Source organism: Panthera uncia, chromosome B1 (genome assembly GCF_023721935.1).
Source record: "Panthera uncia isolate 11264 chromosome B1, Puncia_PCG_1.0, whole genome shotgun sequence".
Lineage (NCBI taxonomy): Eukaryota > Metazoa > Chordata > Mammalia > Carnivora > Felidae > Panthera > Panthera uncia.
The window spans coordinates 9347593-9364773 of record NC_064811.1 but is presented as its reverse complement, the minus strand read 5'-3'; the positions used below and the strand labels follow the sequence as shown (position 1 = coordinate 9364773).

At 38.4% G+C, this 17181-nt stretch overlaps 1 protein-coding gene across 1 annotated transcript in view; it reads left to right on the top strand.

Annotated features, from left to right (window-relative positions):
• The first annotated feature begins 7165 nt into the window (after positions 1 to 7165).
• Positions 7166 to 17181, top strand: part of RAB28 (RAB28, member RAS oncogene family) — a 124992-nt gene continuing 114976 nt past the window's right edge. The window contains exon 1 of the mRNA XM_049630317.1: positions 7166 to 7256. The gene's annotated coding sequence lies outside the window, so the exon portion shown is untranslated. The remainder of the gene's footprint in view (positions 7257 to 17181) is intronic.

The following is a 17181-nucleotide window of genomic DNA, read 5'->3' as shown; positions in this document are numbered from 1 at the left end:
GGGAAGGTTTCTTCTCTAGAGTCTTTTTTTTTAAACTCTTTTTAAAAATTTATTATTTTATTTATTTATTTTTGAGAGAGAGACAGAGCACAAGTTGGGGAGGGACAGAGAGAGACACACACACAGAATCTGAAGCAGGCTCCAGGCTCTGAGCTCTCAGCCCAGGGCTCGCCGCTGGGCTCAAACTCATGAATCAGGAGATCATGACCTGAGCCAGTTGAATGCTTAACTGACTGAGCCACCCAGGCACCCCTCCACTAGTCTTTAGAGGGAGTGCAGCTCTATGGACAATTTGGTTTTGGACTTCTGGCTTTCAGAACTGCGAGACAATAGATTTCTGTTGGGTCAATTTGTTATGACATCCCTAGAAAACTAATATATTAGGGGTTCTTTATTCTTGTTATTAATTCTTTCTCTATTTTATATGTTGCAAACCTCTTCCATGAGCCTCTTGTTTTTTAACTGAGTATGGGTGATCATTGTCTCTTTTCACACAGGGAGTCCCATTGTCTTCTGAGCTTTTCTTCCAGAAAGATTAAAAAAAATTTTTTTGTGTGTGATTACGGTAAAGGTGGAGTCATAGCAGTCTCAAGAAAAAGTATGGTTCTTATTAGAGGCACTGAAAGTGGAAAGTCTCTTGGTAAAACACAAATCAATTTTGAAATTGTTGTAACATTATTGACAGTACTAATTAAGGAAGGATCGCACCTTCACACGAAGCAGGAAGACATTTTTATTATTCTGGGGCAATTAGACAGGGAAAATAAATCTATAAGATTTATAGAAAAGCAGCTGAAATCTATTCATTCAGTGTGTACTCAGATGAAAAATTCCATGTACATTTGTGTATGTGTGTTAAAGTATCATTGCTTATAGTATTTAAGATGTAGCCTTTTGTAATGTCCTGTATACTCTTTTCTTAGTCTGAGATAGAACTTTGTTTTTATAAATATTTCCCTTTAGAATGACTTAAGCCTAGAAAATCCCAGACCGATAATATGGTGCCACCAACAGTTATTATTATGCCATTGCTATTAATAGATACTATTCAGTAGCTCAGTAATTAAGTGCATTATCTAAATAGAAAATTGCTTTCAAGATTTTTAGGATAGGTATTACATTGCCATCATCTCTAAAAGCATGGATTTTCCCCCACCTTGGGTCACCAGTAGAGGATCTTCATATGCATTCACACGGATAAGTATTTTTCTCATTCGCTAAGAAGAAAAATTGATATTTTGCACGAGGGTTTTGGAGCAGAGAAGCTGGAGTCTCTTAGCTTGGCGTATCATACAGTGGAGCTCCGAGACAGGTATTTTCCCTCAAGTACTTCAGCGGTGACCTCAACTACTGGGGCTCAGATTCAACATAATTGCAGCACAGCAAGGGAGGCCCTTCTGGAAACCAGCTGCTTGATCAAGGATTCATTTATCAGGAGGATTATGACTCCACACATTTTTCTAAACTGTTGTGGCCATTTAAAGGGGAAAAAAAAGAGAGGAGTCTGGGGAACTAATTAGGAAGGAGTGGCTCCCCTCCGAGTCGTGACCTTAACCCCACTGAGAAAGTGTGGGATTTACTTTACCTAAGTAAGAAAAGAACATAAATAGTTGGCAAAAATGCTTTGTGCTGTGAGTTCCAGCAGGTAATGAATTGGCCTGATACAGAGAGAGAGAGAGAGAGAGAGAGAGAGAGAGAGAGAGAGAGAAACAAATGCAAGAGAAACTCCGAATGCTTTAACAATAGCAATTAAATGCATTATTATGGCATATTATTTTGCGCTTTCCTGATTACAAGAAAATAAATCAAGTCTGTGATTAGCGCATAGAATATAACATGCAAACCATTTTCTTTCTTCTTTTTTTTTGGTCTTTGGTAGGTCATGAAGTTTTGCCACAATTCTGTTATTCCCCTCCGTATATTGTGTTTTCTCTGTCCGCATTAATGCCCTTCGTTTATTTGGAAAATCCTTAGGCTTCGCCTTGTAGAATATCACTTCTGCATCTCCTCTGCCCTGTCTTTTTCCAACTCCTGTTGAGTATTAAACCTTCTCATCTTATTCTCCATGTTTTTTTTAATCCCTCTTTCATTTTTTTAAATCTCCCCAAATATTTGTGTTACGTTCTGAGTAATTTCATCATGTCCACCTTCCGGTGGCTGAGCTGTTTCAAATGTACTGCTTAATCCATTCGCTAAGATTTCAATTTCAATGGCTGTAGTTTTCCTTTCTTGACGGTCCGTTTTTAATAATACAAAAACCAAACAAACCCGGAGCGTTCATTTTTGAAAGTCTTTCGTTGTGTGTTGGGAAGACTTTCCATCTCTGTATAGTAAGCAAACTGGCAGACAGAAGAAAATGTAATAGCGAGAAAGTTCAAATTAACCACAGCCAGTACTTGTACATCTTTGTATAGTTTATAGAGTTCTTTAACATATTGGTATTTAGTTTGATCTTCATGGTACTCTTATGAGGTGCTTACTCTTATTTCCATTTTATGAGTAACAAACCTGAGGCTCAGAGACTTACCTAAGGTCTCCAAACTAGTAATAAGTAGAGCTGAAATTAACACACATGTTCTATGACTCTCGTTCTATCCCATAATTTCCCAGCACATAATCCTTAAATTATTTTTGTGTACTTGCCATGGGATGGTGGAGGGCTGAGTAATTAGGGAAAGGTGTCTTTATTCCTTTATCTATAAATTAAACTTTCTTTGGAAGAAGCTAATCGGGCTCAGCCCAAGATAACTCCAAATGTTTCCTCCAAATGACAACGCCTTTTCAGAGTTACTTATTTTTCCTTCCTTATTTTTTTTTTACTACTTCCTGCTTTATTTTTTCCTACTTTTATACCCCCCCCCTTTTAGGATCTTATGTTCTATATGGCAATTTACAAATTACAGTCGATAATAATTTAAGATCTACTACTTTTTCATTTATTGGATCATTGTGAGGATGAAGTTAGATGATGTACATCCAAGTTCCTCATGGTGTCTGGTTCATAACGGGCATTCAAACAAACAGCAACTGGTAAGCTATTTTATTTGCAAAGAAAGAATAAGTGCTAATCCAATGAAGTCGTAATTCATCTTGTATCCCTTACAGCATGTATCAGTCGTGGTTCTCCAGAGAAATGGAACCACTAGTGTGCACGTGTGTGAGTATGCATGTGTCTGTGTTGAGAGAGGGGGAGAGAGAGAGAGAGAGAGAGAGAGAGAGAGAGACTGATCTTAAAGAATTGGCTCATGGGACTGTCGGAGGCTGGTAAGTCTAAAATTTGTAGGGTGGGCTGGTAGGCTGGAAACAGGATTTCTATGTTGCCATCTTGAAGCAAAATTTCTTCTGCAGGAAACCTCAGTTTTTGAAAATTAGCCATCACACAGCGTGTAGTATTAATCCACAGCTTTGTGTAAACAGAGCCTACATCACATGTTTTTATTGAATTCAGTTAAACTATTTTTTTTTGGCGAATGTTTCTCATGTATCACACCAAGCTTTAATTTATCCATATTGCATCAGAAAACTTACTCTCTCCCTTTACTCACCTTCCAAAAAAGATATTTGAAAAATATTGGCATCACTAGCTTCACTGTGGAGCTTGCCATGGTGACGGCTTTTCGACAAATTTCAACTGAATATTTGTAGTCTAATGTGTTTACTTGGTATTAACATGAGAAGCTTTAAAATAGGTCCTGACATAGATTTGGTGTTGTACTAAACACTGTATATGTATTTTTAAGAAAAGATTTTACTTTTAAGGTTGGCTCAGTCATTTAAGCATCTGATTCTTGATTTTGGCTCAGGTCATGATCACCTGGCTTGTGAGTTCAAGCCCCACGTCGGGCTCCACAACAACAGTGTGGAATCTGCTTGGGATTCTCTCTCTCTCCCTCTCCCTCTGTCCCTCCCCTGCTCGCGCACACTCTCTCTCTAAGTAAATAAATAAACTTAAAAAAAAAAAAGATTTTATGTTAAGTAACCTCTATACCCAATCTGGGCTCTAACTCACAATCCCGAGATCAAGAGCCGTGCACTCTACCCCGTGAGCCAGCCAGGCACCACTGTATATATATTATCGATAAGCTTTATAACAACCCTATTGAGTAAGTACTATTACTAGAATATCTATTTTATAGATGAGGAAATGGAAACTCATAGGATTTAAATTACTTGTCCCAGATCATAAACTTAACTACAAGTGAAAATCTGACCTATTTGAATGTAGGCTGTAGCTTATAGGCTACAGCTTTAACCACTAAGTTTGGGCACCTCTTCGTGTTCTTATGATACTAATTTATTTTAGTAATAATACCTAAGGCACTGGAAAAGCTTTAAGTACATTCTGAATCAAAGCATTTGTATGTAGTAACTGAACTCTTAATACATGTAGGAGAATTGAGGCCTTTTTCATATGAACCCTTCTACAACAAGGATGTAAGAACTGGAAATCAGTTTCTTAACTACTTCTAAGATTTCTCTCTTGGAACTTTTTAGTTTAAAAGTAGGGTTTCTGAAATAATGTTTTAGGCAACATTAATTCTGTATGGTATTATTAAATATTACTTGGAAAAAGGGTTCTTTGGTCAAATAAATTTGGGCAAATCTGAGTTAAAAAAGTCCAAAGAGATTGTTTTCTTCAGTATTTCTGAGTGTGGCATGCTGAAAGGGCATGATCACTTTCCAAACGTGGAGTAAGCTATAGCCGGTCACAAACTTTATCTAAACAGCAATTCATGGGACTAGTGTCCCAAAGAACACACTTCTGGGAAATGCTGTCCCAAGGTTAAGATAACACTTTATAATAGCATCTTTCTTGTTGGAATGATTTAAATCTAAATTTAACAAAGTAGATAAGCTGGAAACCCAGACAGCTAAGGGACACCACCGGTAAAGCAGTTATGTTGTAGAGGAGAGCTGTGTAAAACAAGGTTCCATAAGGGATCAAAGTCAAGGATATTATGCCTCAGAGAACGTTTGTGCCATAACTCTCCATGGAATCTGGAAGTGCAGAGTTTCCTTAAAATCACTGACTTCTCTATGCTCCTTCTGGACGGTCAAGGAAATCCACATTCCCAAAGCTCCCACAATCAAGTTTCAAATAATATTTTGCATTTGTACCATAACTTCTCTTTTTTCAAACCATTTCTACACCTATTACCTTATTTAACTATGTCAGACTCACTGGTAAGTTGTGATAGGTCTGGTTTTCACAGCTGTAGAGGTGATTTGAGAATTCTCCTGCTTTACAAATTTTTGGTTTTGTCTGGAGCTATGCTTTAGGAATCAGTGAAGCACATCCCCAAGCAATGAGGCAGAACTATGGACAGCTGGGAAATTGCAGCTCGCACACCAGCTTGGGATTCTGTTACCAGCAAGGGTTTTTTTTTTTTTTTCCTTTTCAAACAAAGGCTCTTAGATGATTATGAAACTAACAAGTTTTCTGTATTCATGGAATCTACTCACATCACGGAGTTCTCATCTGCCCACTGTGAGAAGGACTGTAGCTATTTAACGTTTTGTTGTTGTTGATATATTTTTCATGTTTTTTTCTGATTATAACACACAGGCATGCTCACTGTAAAGAATTCATACAGTGCAGAAATGTATAACATGGAAAGTGACAGTTCTTGACGATCTCATTGCTATCAATGGGTATTAATAATACGGTTTTTATTCTTCTAGGTGTAATTTTACTATTTATTTGCTATCAGCTATATACTATATTATGTTATGTTACATTATACTATTTTAATTTAAGAATAACGTACTTACAGAAAATTGCACTGTCTTAAGAATACACCCTAGCGAGTTCTGGGAAAGTGGACACACTCATGTGACCCACGTAAAAAAATAGAACCTTACCAGTCCTCCAAAAGCTCCTCTTGTGTCCCGCTCTTGATCACTTCTTCCTCCTCCCCAGAGGTACCCCAGAGGTACCCCAGAGGTAACCATTTATTTGACTTTGAATTGAATACCTGAAGTTATTTTTTTGAACGCTTTATAAAGGGAATCATGGAGAATATGCTCATTTGCATCTGGCTTCCTTTCATTCCACATATTGATGAAATTGTTTCACACTGTAACATGTAGCAACCCATTCATTGTAACTGCTGCATAATTTCCCGTTGTGTGAATATACCACAATTCGACTGTGGATGGACATTTGCAATGGTTCTAGTTGTGGGGTATCATGAATAATGCTGCTGTGAACATTGTTGTGTATGCATTTAGGTGCATTTCGGTCAGATAGACACTAAAAAATGAAATCGTTGGTCTATTGGACATACATTCAGCTTTAGGTGGTGATGCCGTACTTGTTGCCAAAATGGCTTCAGAAAAATATACTTCTACAAACAGCACATGGAAAGTTGAAATGCTCCACATCTCCACCACTTGGCAAGGCAGTCTTTCTCATTTTAGTCATTCTGGTGTGGGTGTGGTGACGGTTCATTGTGGTTTTCCTTCACATTTACCTGATTACTAATGAAGTTAAGAAACTTTTTTGTTATTGGTAATTTTCTCAAGTGTTAATTCAAGCCTCATGTCCAATTTTCTATCGGGTCATTTGTGTCTTTTTCTTATTGAAATAGGTATACTTTCCAATTCTAGATACAAATCCCTTGTGAGTTATGTGTATTGAAAATACCTTCTTTCACTCTTGGGTTTTCATTTTTAATTTTCTTAAAGATGTGTTTTGATGAGCATAATTTTATTTTTTTAATGTTTATTTATCTTGAGAGAGAGAGAGAGAGAGAGAGAGAGAGAGAGAAAGGGAGCGGGGCAGAGAGAAAAGGAGACAGAGAGAGAATCCCAGAATCCCAAGTAGGCTCCACTCTATCAACACAGGCTCTGTCACACGAACCATGAGATCATGACCTGAAGGGAAATCAAGGGCTGGTCGCTTAATGGACTGAGCCACCCAGGTGCCCCTTGATGAGCGCAATTTAAAAATGTTAATGTAACTCATTTAATTACCTTTTCCCTTAAAGATTGGTTTATCTTGTGTCTTCTTTAAGAAATCTTCACCTAGCCCAATATCATGAAAATACTTTCCTGTGTAATCTTTTGAAAGCTTTCTTACTTTATTTTATTTTCTATTATTTTTTTTAAAGAAAGATCTACATCGAATATGGGGCTTGAACTCATGACCTCGGGATCAAGAGTCGCATGCTCTACTGATTGAGTCTGCCAGGCACCCAGAAAACTTTCTTACTTGGGACAAAATGCCTGGAATTGATTTTTGAATATGGCATAAGGTAGGAGTCAAGATTCATTTTTGTTCTATATGAATATCTAATCGGCCCAGTGTTATTTATTGAAAAGTGTTCTTGTCTCGGTGTTCTGGAATGCCAGAATGATGAATCGAGAAAAAAGGTATTATCTTTTGGAATGGCAATTATTTATTTTGAACATAGTCCATTTGTCTTTTATCGTCTTCTCTGTATTTTCTATCCCACTGCTTTTGTGTCCTTCAGTCTAGATATTGTTTTTTGACTTCCATGTTAATTCTGTCTTCAACTATGTCTAACCTGCTATTCAACATACTTTTGGGGTTAATTTCACTTATTCTATCTTTTATTGCTACTTTCCATTTGGTCCTTTTTTTAGTTTCCGCCTCCCTAACAAAATTCTCAATCTTGTCCTATAAACCCTTACACATATTAGCTACCTAAAGTCCCTGTAGCATAGCTCCATTATCTGGATATCGGTGGCATACTTGTGTAGCTCATAATTTCTTTTGAGTTTTAGTCACAAAGTCTTTCTCCTTATATCCTAAGTGTTTGACAGAGAGTCAGAAATTGATCATGGGAAATTATAGAGCTACTCTGATATTCCTCCAGAGAGACTATAGCTTTGCTTCTAGTAGTTCACTTAAGGGCACCAGCAACCACCCCCCCCTTCCCCTCCTGCCCCCGTCATCTGAGTCCAATGAGGGATTGAGATAACACAAAACTTGACTTTAGTTTCTGTGGAGATGATTGTTTTCTGGTTCAACCACCCTCACTTCTAAAATGGAACTTTTCAGTGTCTTAAGAAAGATGGGAGCTGATGTGTGCTTAACTCTCATGTTTGCTCAGACCTCTGTTCCTGGCTCTTGAGAGCACTACTTACCTATTGTTCAACTCAATTCTTTTTTGTTGTTGTTGTTAAAATTTTTTTTTAATATTTATTTTTTGAGAGAGAGAGAGAGAGAGAGAGAGATTGAGCGGGAGAGGGGCAGAGAGAGGGAGACAGAGTCTGAAGCGGGCTCCATCCAGTCTCTGAACTGTCAGGGAAGAGCCTGACATGGGGCTTGAACTCACAAACCATGAGATCATAACCTGAGCCAAAGTCGGAAGCTTAACCGACTGAGCCACACAGGTGCTCCCTTAAAAACAAACAAACAAACACACAACTTTAATGTTTATTTATTTTAAGGGAGAGGGAGAGAGAGAGCAGGGGAGGTGCAAAGAGGGAGGGAGAGAGAGAGAATTCCAAGCAGGCTCCTGTGCTGTCATCTTGAAACCCGACCAGGGGCTCGATCTCATGAGAACCGTGAGATCATGACCTGAACCTAGACCAAGAGTCAGAGGCTTAACTAACTGAACCTCTTAGGTGCCCCTCAAACTCAACTCTTGAATCAGCAGATACCTTCTGGGAAGAGTGGCCCTACAGCTGGCTTCTGCTCTTTGGGCTTCCTTTCTCCATTAGATCTTTGGTAACTCTCTGATAACTTCAAACAGATTAAAATAAATGTTATGGCTAGCTTTTCCAGCTTTCCTCAGTGGGAAGATTGGTCCTAACTGACCTATTGTTGCTGGAAGCTTATATGATCCTAATGGTGCTTTTTGCCACATGGATATATAAAGTTTTAGGTACACAAATTATTGGTATGTAATTTTTTGACTTGAATTTTATGCGATGCTTACAGGAACTATTTCCATCCAAAGTTATAAATATTGTCCCATTTCCCCCTAGTTTGTTATGGCTTTATTTAAAGAATATGCTTTAATTTCATGTGGAATTCATTTCAGGGTAATGGATGAGGTAAACATCCAGTTTTGAAAATTAACACCTAGTGGGTAATAACATGTCTTCCCCACTGACTAGAGATGCCACCTTTTCTATTTATTTAATGGCTTTATGTATTGCAACCCTTCTGAACTTTTCTGTTGAAGGAATTCATCTATCTAGTCCCGGGTATTTTCCATATAATTTTTAAAACAATTTTTAAGTGTATTTATTATGAGAGAGAGAGAGAGCAGGAGAGAGGCAGAGAGAGAGAATCCCAAGCAGACTCTGCACGGCCAGAGTCGAGCCTGACACAGGGCTCGAACCCACGAATTATGAGATCATGACCTACGCCGAAATCAAGTGTCGGATGCTTAACCGACTGAGCCACCCAGGTCCCCTTTCACATGAGTTTAACTATAGTAGTTTAACAATACTTTAAAAATATCTGGAAGTTCTAATCTCTTTTCAGTATTTAAAAATTAAGCAGGTGTTACTTATTATTATTTTTTTTTTAGATATTGATATAAATTGTGTTCCTGATCTGTTTTTAGTCAGCTTGGGCTACCATAACATAATATTGTAGACTGGGTAATGTAAACAACAGAAGTTTTTTTTTTTTTTTTTTTCTCACTGTTTTAAAGGCCAGAAGTCCCAGGCTCAGCAGGTCAGTTTCTGGTGAGGGATCTCTATCTGACTTGCAGATGGCTGCTGTCTCGTTCATTCCTCATGTGGCTTTTCCTTGGCATGTGCAGATGTAGGGAGGGAGATCTCTTTCTCTGTCTCTCTGTCTCTGTCTCTCATTCTCTTTCTCTTCTTATAAGGACACCAGTCCTGGAGCTCCTGGCTGGCTCAATTGGTGGAGCACGTAACTCTGCATCTTGGGGTTGTGGGTTCATGCCCCACATTGGGTGTAGGGGTTACTTCAAAAAATATTAAAAAAAAAAATAAGGACACCAGTCCTAGGACTCCACACCAATGACCTCATTTAACCTTAATTACCTCCTAGAAGCCCTAATCTCCACATGCAGTCACCTTGGGAGGTAAGATTTCAATACATGAATTTGGTGGGTGGGTGGGGGTAAGGACACCATTCTTAGGTTGAATACCTAATCCCCACTGTTTCTCTTCTCTCTTATCCATCTTCCCGTTTTGAGATTACCACTAACTAGAATTTTATGTTTACTATTATCTTTTGGGGACAATTTTTATCATGTATATACATATATATGCATATATACTTAGTTTTGAGCTCTTGTTTTAGAGCTTTATAAATATGGTATCATGCTGTATGTAGTCTTTGGGGATTAGCCTTTTTCACTCAATATTATGTTTCTAAGGTTAATCCACACAGCTGTATTTTATTCATTTTACCCTCCTATATAATATTTCCTTATGTGAGTATGTCAAGATTTATTCATTTTGCTGTCAAAAGATTTTGGATTATTTCTTTTTTTAATGTTTATTTATTTTGAGAGAGAGAGAGAGGGAGAGAGAGAGAGAGTGTGCGCACGCACACACACAAATGGGGAAGGGGCAGAGTGAGAGGGAAAGAGAGAATCCCAAGTAGGCTTTGTACCACCAGTGCAGAACCCAACATGAGGCTCAATCTCATGGAACATGAGATCATGACCTGAGCTGAAAACAAGAGTTGGATGCTTAATTGACTGAGCCATCCAGACGCACTGGATTATTTCTCAAATGAAAATGAGCCTATGAAAATTCTTGCACAATTCTCTTGGTGCATGATGGGATTTTTCAGGATCCACACCTAGGGGTGCAATTGCTAGGTAACAGGGTATACAAATCTTTAATTACACAACATAATGACAAATTGTTTTCTAAAGTGGTTTCATATACTCTCTACAAGAAAAGTACAAGTTCCTGTTGATCCACACTCTCCTGAACAATTGGTGTTGTGCTGGTTTTAATATCATTGTTAAGCCCCAACCCCACCTTCTCTATGGACTTAGTATGATAAGGGCTAGTACTCTACTCGGCATTGTTCTTTTGCTCATTTTCTTCCTTTCAGTTTCTGCCAATGGCAGGGGTACTAGAGTTTTGAAGGTAGGAGGATACAGAGGAGCTTTTCTTCCCCATTTTTGGCGTATTCCTATCAATGTTCTTCCAACAATGACATTTCACCTCAGCAGCAGCAGCTGGTTATTTCTAGTTTCCCACTTCTTTCCACACTCCTAGAATTAGCCTCATTGTGCTCACATAAAGGCACCAGAGCAGTGGAATGGTTTTTTTCTCCTCTGTGGGGAGTTCTAGCTCTGGAGGGGTCCCCTGTGCAGATCTTCCAATGCATGGCCTGTAGCAGCAAGTGGAACTCTGTCCTCAGAATTCTGACTCAGCTACTTGGGTTCTTTCTGTCCCTGAAGCACAGCAGCAGTGAGCCAATAGTCTGGGTCCCAAAGCCCCAGGCTTCCTTCGAGCTTTAATGTTATGATAACTCCTGACCTCTTCCCTTTATTCTCTGGGTCTTGGGGTAGTAACTGCCTCCAGGAGTGACTAACTTGGTGTTACTGCAGTGTTTCCTTTTTGGTTTTTTTTTCAGTCTTTCAACACCATGTAACCAATTCCCTATGTTAAATTCTCTCTGATAACATTACTATGTGGTCTCTCTTTCCTTGACTGATAAAGATTTGTTGGACTTCTTAAGTTTTGCCAATGTACTGGGCATGAAATGGTATCTCATTGAGCTCTCTTTGTGTGTGTGTGTGTGTGTGTGTTTCTGCGGTTATATTAAGGAGATTGGACATTTTTGCATAAGTTTATTTTCCATGTTTCATTTTCTGTAAAATAACTTTTTATGAATGTGCTCATTTTTCTACTGAATTTTTTTTCCCTATTGATTAGTAGTTCTTTGTGGATTCTGGATATCAACTGGTTTTAAGTTTTAGGTGTTGGAAATATCTTCTCCCAGTTTGTGACTTCTACTTTCCCTTTCTTTTTTTTTTTTTAATGTTTATTATTTTTAGAGAGAGAGAGAGGGAGAGAGAGAGAGAGAGAAAGAGTGTACAAGAGCATGAGCGGGGGAGGGGCAGAAAGAGAGGGGGGACAAAGGATCCGAAGTGGATTCTGTGCTGACAGCAGAGACCCCGATGTGGGGCTTGAACTCATGAATCGTGAGATCATGACCTGAGCCAAAGTCAGACGCTCAACTGATTGAACCACCCAGATGCCCTTCTACTTTCTTTATGGTATCTTTTCATTAGTCGTTTTAAAATTTATTGTAATTTTCTTCATGTCATCTTTTATGATGAACTCTTTGCGTCTTGTTCAAGAAACCCTTTTCTCTCTCAAGATGAGAAAAGATAGGCACCTCAAATCATTTAAATTTTGATTTTCACATTTAGAATCTTGATTACGTTGGGATTGTGTGTGTGAGAGACAGATGAGATGTAGGATTCCAGTTTCATTTCTTTTTCTGTATGGTTTCTAACTACTACCTACCCTTTTATCTACTACCATATATATTGTGCCATATATCAAAGTGCCATGAATATGGGAGTCTATCTGTGGCTCTCCATTTTTTTTTATAACGGTCAATTTGTGTATCCCTGAAATAATATACTGTATCTTAATTAATATAACTTGATGCAAAATCTTGACGTCTGTAAAGCAAATTCTTTACTCTTCTTTTCCAGGAATATCTTCCGTGTTCTTGGATCCTTGCCTTCCATATGTATCGTTCCAAATTCCATGAAAAATTGTATTAGTTGCATTTACACTGTAGGTCATGTGATAGAACTGATGTATTTCCAGTATTATGTTTCTATACATGGACATGAGATATGTCACCATTTATTGTTTATTTACTGTCTTTCAATGTTTCATAATTTTTTTCCCTATACATATTTGAGATACATTCCTAGGTATTGCATGACATAGTTGCAATGGTAAATAGTGTCTTTTGGAAAAATTGTGTTGTCTGGTGATCCTTTCATCTCTTGCCTCTTCCCTTAATTTTCCTCATTGTTCATTCTTTTGGGTGAAGTTTAACATTATCTGCCATTTAAGACAGTCAGGGAGGTTTTGGTTGAAAATGAGCTCAATCTGTTTATTTGTGTGGAACTGGCATGTTTATGATGCTGAATGAAACCCCCGTGCGAAAACTGAAGTTTCAGTGGAGACCACTAGATACGACAGATGAGCCACTCCAAAAGCAAATCAACGCATCTAGATGTTACAAAGGTGTTCTCAAAACCCAGCTCCATGATTATTAAATGCTCCAACCATCTCAAGGCTATAAAACGTAGATGGACGATTGGTGTGTGTGTGTGTGTGTGTGTGCGTGTGTGTGTGTGCGAGCACTTGTGTGCATGTGGGAAAGGAGAGTGCTATTTTGTGGTCTGTGGTTTTCTTTGAGGGAGACATGAAGCGTTATTCATAATATCCCCAAACTTGAAACAATCTATTTGTCCATCGATGGTGGAGTGGATAACTCAATTGTGGTTCATTCGCACAACGGAATGGTATGCAGCAATGAAAAAGTACGAGCTATTGCCGCACATAGCACCGTGGATGATTCTCACAGACTATATTTAGTGAATAGAGCCAGATACCAAAAGAGTACACACTATATGGAGTCTATTTATATAAAGTTCAAAACCAGGTAAAATTAATTTATGGTGCTAGAAGTCAAAGTGGCAGAGGAGGTAGGGACGGAGAGACAGCACAAGGGAGCCTGCTGGGATTCTGAATTGTACTGTATCTTGATCTCTGTGGTCGTTACATGTACCTGCAACACACACGTACAGATGTGTATAAACAAGGGAGAAGAGAATTTCAGGAAGAGAGGCTTGCTTTTTATTTATTTATTTATTTATTTATTTATTTATTTATGTCCTCTAGGAATTTAACGGACCGATAAAGCCTATAGATCATTTCTATATTTTTCTTACGTTTTCAGCAGAAATACAGCCACAGCACCCAAGCGGAAAGCATGGCCATTATTCTGCCTTCCTGAACAATATTTTACCTTTGTTTCCAAATCTATCCTCACTTGGGCTTTAATCCTGAGGCCTGCATCTTCAAAATTATGCAATATTTAAAAAGATGACAGAAAACGAATGGATGGCTCTTGGATTTAAAATGATAGCAGACATGGGGGTTTTGAAATTAGTTTACTTGTTGATTCACTTACCACTTTTTCGTCTTAATTGGTGATAAATAGAATGTTCCTATGTTTTTACTCTTAACTCTATCCATTGAATGTTTTATTACCTATTTTACCTGAAACTAAGATTTTCCTGTTGATGTATGAAATATCTGTGTTCCTCCTTGGATTAGCTTCCTGTGGCCATTGTGACAAATTACCATAAACCCGGTGGCTTAACACAACACTTATTCTCTCATAGCTTTGGAGTCCATAAATGCTAAATCCGCATTCACTAGACTGGCGTCAAAGTGTGGACAGGGCTGCACTCTCTCCAGAGGCTCTATGGGGAGAATTCCTTCCTTGCCCCTGCCAGTTTCTGGCGGTGGCTGGCATTCCTTGGCTTGGGGCTCTATCATCCTAGTTACTGTCTCTGCGGTCACATTGCCTTCTCTTTTTTGTTTGGGTCAAATTTCTTCCTGTCTCTCTTTTATAAGGTATGTATGATTGCAATTAAGACCCAACCCAATAATTCAGGATTATCTCTTCATCTCAAGATGCTTAACTTAATCACTTCTGAAAGATACTTTTTCTGAACAAGGTAATATTTATAGGTTCCAGGGATTGGGACCTGATATCTGTAGGACAGTCACCATTCAGTCTACTATACCTCTCCACCAAGTTGCAGGGACCATGGGAGCAGAGCCCTTGTGTATTTTGGGTGCTCTCATTGCTTAAAACAGTGTAATGAGAATGTCTGGCACATAGTAGTCATTCAGTTAATATATGTCAGGTAAGTAATCATAATGAGTAAATTTGAAGATCTTCTTTTAGAATAGGGGAGATCTGTTTTACTCCAAAAGATAGCCAATACCACTAGTTGGGATTTATAGTGAAGGGCTTCAGTTCATCTCAGAAAGAATATTCTAATAACTAGACCTATCAGTCCACAGTTCGAGTTGCTTCATGAGGGGATAAAGTCCTTGTATCTGGATGTATTCCAACAAGGTTTATCATCTGTTAGGGAGGGATGCTACAGAAGGTATTTTAAAATTAGTTGGGAAGGTGGTAGCAGAGAGCAGTCAGGTTTGTCTTGTGTAAGTACTTTCACTTCTTCATATCTAAAGAACCCTAATCTCCTGAAATTTCTAGAATTCTTCTTTAAGCATTTTGTTAAATTGTTGGTTTTATGACCACCGAAAAAGATTCCCCTAGTTTATGGCCCTGTTGTGGCTGTTTTACGGAGGTGCCACAGAAACATTTTTTTTTTTTCCCCCATGGATCAGCTCTATGTCTCTGCAGACTGTTAACACACCATACTGGAAGCTTTCAGTGCTAGTTAGCTTGAAAGAGGAATTTTTTTTTTCTCTTTAATTTACAAGTATGGCTCCAAGTCTTCAAATCTAATTTTCAACCTGGAATCTTGCCCTTGATGTATAAAATATGGTCACTAAAATAATGCAATTGGCTTGTTTCATGTAGCAACACTGCCCAGGGATGGATCCATATGCAGATAAGTGAGGTCTCTCCATCACGGCAGTTGTCTCGAAAATTGATGATAGGAAAATGCAAAGTTTTCTTCTCAATTTCCTTTCACATGAAGCCACACACGATAATTGATCTTATGATCTTAACTAAATCGAGTTTTTGGCCAACGTAGTTGTGCCAGTTGGGATGTTTCTATCTGCAAGTAATGGAATTCATTGCCAAAGTGCCCCATGACAAGAAGCTTGGAAGATGGGCTGAAGCAAGTTGAGGCAGTTCCAAACATTATGTCCTCACCCAAATAATAACAGCAAGGGAAAGGAGGGGGAGATGTTTTTTCCCTGCATGTCGTCATCTTCTTCTACTTCTTCTTCCTCTTCTTCTTCTTCATCAGGGAGGAAAATCTTCTCCAGATGTTTCCCAAAGCATATCCTTTTCTGTCTCATTGGTCAGAACTGGGTTACATAATCATTTCCATTAAGGATGAGTAGAAAAGCAAATTTCTATAACATTAGCTCCCTTCATTGACAAGAAGGGGTTAGATCTGTCCTCATTAGAAACAGATTCCTCAAACTAACATTTACAAATAACTTTGCAAATCCCTTTGAGGTACTTTTTCTGATTCTCATTAACACACCTAGTAATGTAGGAAGTTGTTGGTGGTGGTTGGGAGTAGGGAAGGTACTGGGAACTACTACTAACTGGGTATCATGGACTAACCGTATCTACAGATGAAGAGACTAGACTCTACATAAGAAACCTGTCTAAGGTCACATGGCGAGGAAGCAATGATGCTCCAATATGGACCATCGCTAATGATGATGATGAAAATGGTAATTACATCAGTTAACATTGAGTGCTTACTAGTATATGCCAGGCATTGTGCTGTTACTTCACATTGATTACTTCATTTAATTTTCAACCTTATGATGGAGGTAGTGCCTCTGTTTTGTAGATAAGGAAACTGTGGTTCAAGGTCACACATTTAGTAAGTGTGGGTCTACGATTAGAACTCCAATGCTCCCCTTAGGGCTGGGCACTTCTTAAAACTGTACTGGTTTCCTATTCTACTTCCTACATTCTTTCCAGGACCACTGCCTCTGAGCTAGGCTTTCTGTCCCTTAAGCTTGCTCATCTGTAAAATGAGATAATTCTACCTACTTTATGGGGTTCCCGTGAGGAATTAACCGTGATAATCCCTGTAAAGTAGTTAACAACGAGACAAGCATAGGAGTAAGTTGGCATTATTATTGTAGAATTTATCCTACTATCTTGAAATTTTCAGTTATGTCTTTTTACCTACTCTAATGGACTGAGATCATCCAGGACAGCAGTTCTTGTACTTTTGGGATTCAGGGCCTGTCTACACTCTTAACAAATTATTGTAGACCCCAAAGAGCTTTTGTTTATGTAAGTTACAGTTATCATGACTGCTTTGCAATTAATACCAAGAAATGTTTGAAACTTCGTAACAAGCACACGCTTCCTTAACTGTCCGAGTAATGATATCATACACATCATGCATCCCCTGGAAAACGTACACTCGTGAGAGAAGGAACGCAGAAAAGGCAAAAAGGTGTTTGTATTGTCATGAAGATAGT